This window comes from Rhinoderma darwinii, chromosome 5 (genome assembly GCF_050947455.1).
Source record: "Rhinoderma darwinii isolate aRhiDar2 chromosome 5, aRhiDar2.hap1, whole genome shotgun sequence".
Lineage (NCBI taxonomy): Eukaryota > Metazoa > Chordata > Amphibia > Anura > Rhinodermatidae > Rhinoderma > Rhinoderma darwinii.
Genome location: NC_134691.1, coordinates 212,030,449 through 212,037,882, shown reverse-complemented (window position 1 = coordinate 212,037,882; position 7,434 = coordinate 212,030,449).

Sequence of the window (7,434 nt, the reverse complement as noted above, 5' to 3'; positions counted from 1 at the left end):
TTGAAATTCTCATTCATTGCCATTTGCCAAGCCAGTGTCCGTGTGTGAATACGCTTTTAGAAGGGGCTCATCCCCATTGCATCCAACTTGCAATACAGGCAGCCTTTGTAGTAGTGGTAGTAGTAGTACTACAAGGCCCAGCATTCCCTGAGTGCACTGCAGCGAGGCTGATTGAAATTCTCATTCATTGCCATTTGCCAAGCCAGTGTCCGTGTGTGAATACGCTTTTAAAAGGGGCTCATCCCTGGAATAACAATCCAACTTGCCATACAGGCAGCCTAGTAGTACTACAAGGCCCAGCATTCCCTGAGTGCACTGCAGCGAGGCTGATTGAAATTCTCATTCATTGCCATTTGCCAAGCCAGTGTCCGTGTGTGAATACGCTTTTAAAAGGGGCTCATCCCTGGAATAACAATCCAACTTGCCATACAGGCAGCCTAGTAGTACTACAAGGCCCAGCATTCCCTGAGTGCACTGCAGCGAGGCTGATTGAAATTCTCATTCATTGCCATTTGCCAAGCCAGTGTCCGTGTGTGAATACGCTTTTAGAAGGGGCTCATCCCCATTGCATCCAACTTGCAATACAGGCAGCCTTTGTAGTAGTGGTAGTAGTACTACAAGGCCCAGCATTCCCTGAGTGCACTGCAGCGAGGCTGATTGAAATTCTCATTCATTGCCATTTGCCAAGCCAGTGTCCGTGTGTGAATACGCTTTTAGAAGGGGCTCATCCCCATTGCATCCAACTTGCAATACAGGCAGCCTTTGTAGTAGTGGTAGTAGTAGTACTACAAGGCCCAGCATTCCCTGAGTGCACTGCAGCGAGGCTGATTGAAATTCTCATTCATTGCCATTTGCCAAGCCAGTGTCCGTGTGTGAATACGCTTTTAAAAGGGGCTCATCCCTGGAATAACAATCCAACTTGCCATACAGGCAGCCTAGTAGTACTACAAGGCCCAGCATTCCCTGAGTGCACTGCAGCGAGGCTGATTGAAATTCTCATTCATTGCCATTTGCCAAGCCAGTGTCCGTGTGTGAATACGCTTTTAAAAGGGGCTCATCCCTGGAATAACAATCCAACTTGCCATACAGGCAGCCTAGTAGTACTACAAGGCCCAGCATTCCCTGAGTGCACTGCAGCGAGGCTGATTGAAATTCTCATTCATTGCCATTTGCCAAGCCAGTGTCCGTGTGTGAATACGCTTTTAGAAGGGGCTCATCCCCATTGCATCCAACTTGCAATACAGGCAGCCTTTGTAGTAGTGGTAGTAGTACTACAAGGCCCAGCATTCCCTGAGTGCACTGCAGCGAGGCTGATTGAAATTCTCATTCATTGCCATTTGCCAAGCCAGTGTCCGTGTGTGAATACGCTTTTAGAAGGGGCTCATCCCCATTGCATCCAACTTGCAATACAGGCAGCCTTTGTAGTAGTGGTAGTAGTAGTACTACAAGGCCCAGCATTCCCTGAGTGCACTGCAGCGAGGCTGATTGAAATTCTCATTCATTGCCATTTGCCAAGCCAGTGTCCGTGTGTGAATACGCTTTTAAAAGGGGCTCATCCCTGGCCGTTATTAACAGGATAACAATCCAACTTGCCATACAGGCAGCCTAGAAGTACTACAACGCCCAGCATTCCCTGAGTGCACTGCAGCGAGGCTGATTGAAATTCTCATTCATTGCCATTTGCCAAGCCAGTGTCCGTGTGTGAATACGCTTTTAAAAGGGGCTCATCCCTGGAATAACAATCCAACTTGCCATACAGGCAGCCTAGAAGTACTACAACGCCCAGCATTCCCTGAGTGCACTGCAGCGAGGCTGATTGAAATTCTCATTCATTGCCATTTGCCAAGCCAGTGTCCGTGTGTGAATACGCTTTTAAAAGGGGCTCATCCCTGGAATAACAATCCAACTTGCCATACAGGCAGCCTAGTAGTACTACAAGGCCCAGCATTCCCTGAGTGCACTGCAGCGAGGCTGATTGAAATTCTCATTCATTGCCATTTGCCAAGCCAGTGTCCGTGTGTGAATACGCTTTTAGAAGGGGCTCATCCCCATTGCATCCAACTTGCAATACAGGCAGCCTTTGTAGTAGTGGTAGTAGTAGTACTACAAGGCCCAGCATTCCCTGAGTGCACTGCAGCGAGGCTGATTGAAATTCTCATTCATTGCCATTTGCCAAGCCAGTGTCCGTGTGTGAATACGCTTTTAAAAGGGGCTCATCCCTGGAATAACAATCCAACTTGCCATACAGGCAGCCTAGTAGTACTACAAGGCCCAGCATTCCCTGAGTGCACTGCAGCGAGGCTGATTGAAATTCTCATTCATTGCCATTTGCCAAGCCAGTGTCCGTGTGTGAATACGCTTTTAAAAGGGGCTCATCCCTGGAATAACAATCCAACTTGCCATACAGGCAGCCTAGTAGTACTACAAGGCCCAGCATTCCCTGAGTGCACTGCAGCGAGGCTGATTGAAATTCTCATTCATTGCCATTTGCCAAGCCAGTGTCCGTGTGTGAATACGCTTTTAAAAGGGGCTCTGAAATGTCTGGGAAAAAAAAGGTTGTGAAAGGACGGGGTAGAGGAAGAAACACCCATGCCGTCTCCTCTTCCAGTCCAAATGTTGGATCTGTTGGTGCCAGACCCAGTAGCAGCATTTGTGGCACAAGACATGTGCCCAGTTCCACTAGTAGCAGCTGCCATGTGCCTGCTAGTAGTAGTATCAGCAAGCCAGACTTGTCCATCTCCTCCGGTGGGCGGGTTACTTTAGACAATACGGCCATTGTGGACTGGTTGGCTGGCTCGCGGTCATCTCAGCAGGAAGACTCTGACGATCTGGCTTCAAGCCAGGTTTCGTTGGATTCCAGATCCTCTACAGTTCCTTGGCACGGTGACAGTAGTAATATAGGTATTTCTAGCGTTTCCATTCCATCATCTATGTCTTCGCTCCCCCTTCCTAGCGGGAAGCCATCTTTCCTGAGAGTCCTAAGAGACATCTCCTCGGGTGCGAAGGAAGATACTGAACAACATAGTGATGATGATGATTTGTTTTCCGCGAGTCAGCCAACGGAGTGTGTTGCGGCGGTGGTGGAGGTGGAAGCGGTGACCGAGACGCATAGCTGCGGTAGTGGGGGTGTTGGTGGTGGTAGCCGTGGTGGCAGACGCAGTAATGAGGGGGGGCATGGAGCCCGCCATGATGTCACATCACATTCACAACACAGTGACAGAAGTGGCGGGGATGATGAGGAAGGCTATGATGATGATGTTGTTTTAGACAGGACGTGGGAACCAGGTGACGAGGTGATGACGGCGTCAGAGGAGGAGGGTAGTAGTGGCGGCACTGGATGTGATAAACAGCCAAGCCGAGGTAGGGGCAGAAGTCAATCTGCAAAACGTTGCAGCGGTAGGGTCAGCTCAGGAGCCGGTGACGGCGACACAGATGCTGGTGTAGGTTCCCGAAAAAAGCCTGCCAGACAAGGGGCAAGCTCGGGTGGTTGTGGTGGTGGTGGTGGTGGTGGACGTGGTACTACCTCTTTACGGTACTCTGCCGTGTGGCAATTTTTCTGTACCTTCCCAGAGGAGGAAAACATGGCACAGTGCCGTATCTGCAAGCAGAAAGTAAGGCGTGGGCAGGGCAGCAATGTAGGAACTACTGCTCTACGTAAACACATGGAACGGCATCACAAGGCCATGTGGGACAATCAACATGCCCCACCATCATGTACATCTAATGAAGACCCCTCTTCCGCTGCTGCTGCTGCTCCGAGTCCCTGTCATCTAAGTAGTAGCCAGGCCTTATCCACCATGTCGTTGTCATCATCATCATCACTGTCATCTAGTGCTCCTCCTATGTCCCGTCAGTTATCCATTACGGAATCGTTGTCCAATAAGCAACAATATATACCCAGTCATCCACTTGTCGTGCGGCTTAATTCACACCTGGCAAAGTTGTTGGTGGTGCAGTCGCTGCCATACCACCTGGTCGACTCCGCCGGCTTCAAGCAATTGATGGCGTGCGCTCAGCCTAGGTGGCGAATACCTAGCCGACATTACTTCTCCAAAACAGCTGTCCCTGCCTTGCACAAGCATGTGGAGGAAAAGGTGTCCAAGTCCTTGCAATTATCCGTGTGCAGCAGGGTACATGCCACCGTCGACACGTGGAGCAGCAACTATGGGCAGGGACAGTACATGTCTTTCACGGCCCACTGGGTCAATATTTTGCAGTCCGATGCACCACCGCAGCAATGCCAGGCATTACCACCTCCACGCTTGTATGTTTCTAGTTCAACTCCGGACACCAGGCGCCTACCATCCTTCTCCTCCTACTCCTCCTCCTCCTCCTTGCCTTCCTCCTTGGAGGTCTTCCCGTCCCCGACAGGACACAGCGTATCTTCCACTCCTCCTCCCTCCTCTTTTCATAGGTGCAAGGTGAAGCGCCACAACGCTGTCTTACACCTGCTGAGCCTGGGCGAGAAAAGCCACACAGGGCAGGAGCTGCTGCTGTGCATCAAGGAGGAAATCGCACGCTGGCTGTCTCCTCTGAAACTCACACTGGGCAATGTTGTCTCTGATAACGGCAAGAACGTTGTGGCTGCACTGCGTCTAGGTCACCTGACACACGCTCCTTGCATGGCACATGTGATCAATCTGGTCATAACACGCTTCTTAAAGTCATATGTTGGTTTGAAGGGTGTGCTGGCCATGTCCAGGAGGGTTTGCGTTCGCTTTAGACGTTCGTATGCATTTAAGCACGCCCTCCTGGACTTGCAGCGTCAAAACAATCTCCCAGAACACAGCCTGATTTGCGACGTTCCAACACGATGGAATTCCACCCTGCACATGTTGGACCGTCTGTACGAACAGCGGAAAGCCGTGAATGATTTCCTGATGCAGCAGACGGGCAGCGTTTGGAGCCAGTGTAATTTCGAGCTCAGGCACTGGCAGCTGGTTAGAGACGCATGTCGCGTTTTGAGGCCCTTTGAAGAGGCCACACGATTTGTGAGCCGTGACGCTAGCGGAATGAACGATGTTATGCCGCTGATATTCATTATGGAGCAAACGCTCACAGCGATGATTCAGCAAAGGATGGAGGAAGGATCACATCTGGCTATGGATGTTGAGGAGGAGGAGGAGGATGAGGAAACAGGACCTGAAGAGGAGCTGGATTTGGAGATGGAATCACAGGAAGGGATAGGGGACGAGGCAGCCGCACAACATGACAGTGATGGTGGTGATGACGAGTCTGACGACGACCTTGATGATGGACAACCATGGCAGTATGGGGCGGAGATGGAACCAACCGGGCCCTCTGAAACGCTGGCCAGGATGGCGAGCTGTATGCTTCGTTACTTGCGCGCTGACTGTCGTATTGTTAGCATGAAGCAAAGAGATGACTACTGGATAGCCACACTTTTAGACCCTCGGTATAAAGCCAGAATGGGGGAGTTTTTTGCGCCTTCCGAGAGGGAGGCAAAATTGGCTTATTATCGAGAGAAGCTATGCAGCCAGCTTGTCATGGCTTTCAAACGGCAGACACCCGCTGCAAGCATGTCTGACCGGGGGGCCACTCTCCGCTCCCCACTGTCTCATCGTTCCACCGCCTCTGGCAGAGCTACCTCTGCAATAGGCGGCAGCCGTGGCAGCAGCGGCAGCAGCAGCAGCAGCAGCAGCCAATTCAGTTTGGAAAATATGATGACAACATTTTTACATCCAATACCCCGACCTGACACACATCGTAGCACTAGTCACCAAAGGGATGTTCACCATCTCCAGGTGCAGCACCTAAACAACCAGGTTCACTCGTACTTGGACTGTGCCCTTTCTCCGTCAGAAATGCTGATCCCAGACCCCATGGACTTCTGGGTCAGCAGATTGGATCATTGGCAAGAACTGGCCCAGTTTGCCATGGGTGTACTGTCTTGTCCACCCTCCAGTGTAGCGTCAGAGAGGGTATTCAGCGCAGCAGGGGGCTTCGTCACCCCTAAGCGAACAAGATTGTCCGCCAACAGCTTGGAAAATCTCACGTTTCTGAAAATGAATCAAGCGTGGATCGGTGAGGATTTTAAAACCCCTGTGCCTGATGCCACTGATTAGATCTTACATTGCTGCTGCTGCTGCCGCCTGCTACTGCCGCCTGCTACTATGGGATTCTGTCCTGTCCACTCTTTTTTTAATGTGCCGCTGTTGGTGCTGCAGCTGCTACTACTTCTACCACCAATCCACCCCAGTGCCGTCTGCTACAAGCAGGCCTGCCCCACCAGAGGGCTTTGTCCTGTGACTCTCCAGTCTCTTTTTTTAATGTGCTGCTACTACTGCTACTACTGCTTGCACCCTTGCTGTCTGTGTTGGCTAGTACCTCTACTACCACCAATACACCTACACTGCCATCTGCTACAAGCAGGCCTGAGGCCTGCCCCACTACAGGGCTTTGTCCTCCTGTGACTGTCCAGTCTCTTTTTTTAATGTGCTGCTACTACTGCTACTACTGCTTGCACCCTTGCTGTCTGTGTTGGCTACCTCGACTACTACCACCAATACACCTCCACTGCCGCCCGTCTGCTACAAGCAGGCCTGAGGCCTGCCCCACCACAGGGCTTTGTCCTCCTGTGACTGTCCAGTCTCTCTTTTTTTTAATGTGCTGCTACTACTGCTACTACTGCTTGCACCCTTGCTGTCTGTGTTGGCTACCTCTAATACCACCAATACACCTACACTGCCGCCCGTCTGCTACAAGCAGGCCTACCCCACCACAGGGCTATGTCCTGTGACTGTCGTCCAGTCTCTTTTTTTAATGTGCTGCTGCTACTACCAGTCCTACCACCCTTGCTGTCTGTGTTGGCTAGTCTACCTCTACTACCACCAATACACCTCCACTGCCGTCTGCTACAAGCAGGCCTGAGGCCTGCCCCACCACAGGGCTTTGCCCTCCTCTGACTGTCCAGTCTCTTTTTTTAATGTGCTGCTACTACTGCTACTACTGCTTGCACCCTTGCTGTCTGTGTTGGCTACCTCGGCTACTACCAGTCTACCACCAATACACCTCCACTGCCGCCCGTCTGCTACAAGCAGGCCTGAGGCCTGCCCCACCACAGGGCTTTGCCCTCCTCTGACTGTCCAGTCTCTTTTTTTAATGTGCTGCTACTACTGCTACTACTGCTTGCACCCTTGCTGTCTGTGTTGGCTACCTCGACTACTACCACCAATACACCTCCACTGCCGCCCGTCTGCTACAAGCAGGCCTGAGGCCTGCCCCACCACAGGGCTTTGCCCTCCTCTGACTGTCCAGTCTCTTTTTTTAATGTGCTGCTACTACTGCTACTACTGCTTGCACCCTTGCTGTCTGTGTTGGCTACCTCGACTACTACCACCAATACACCTCCACTGCCGCCCGTCTGCTACAAGCAGGCCTGAGGCCTGCCCCACCACAGGGCTTTGCCCTCCT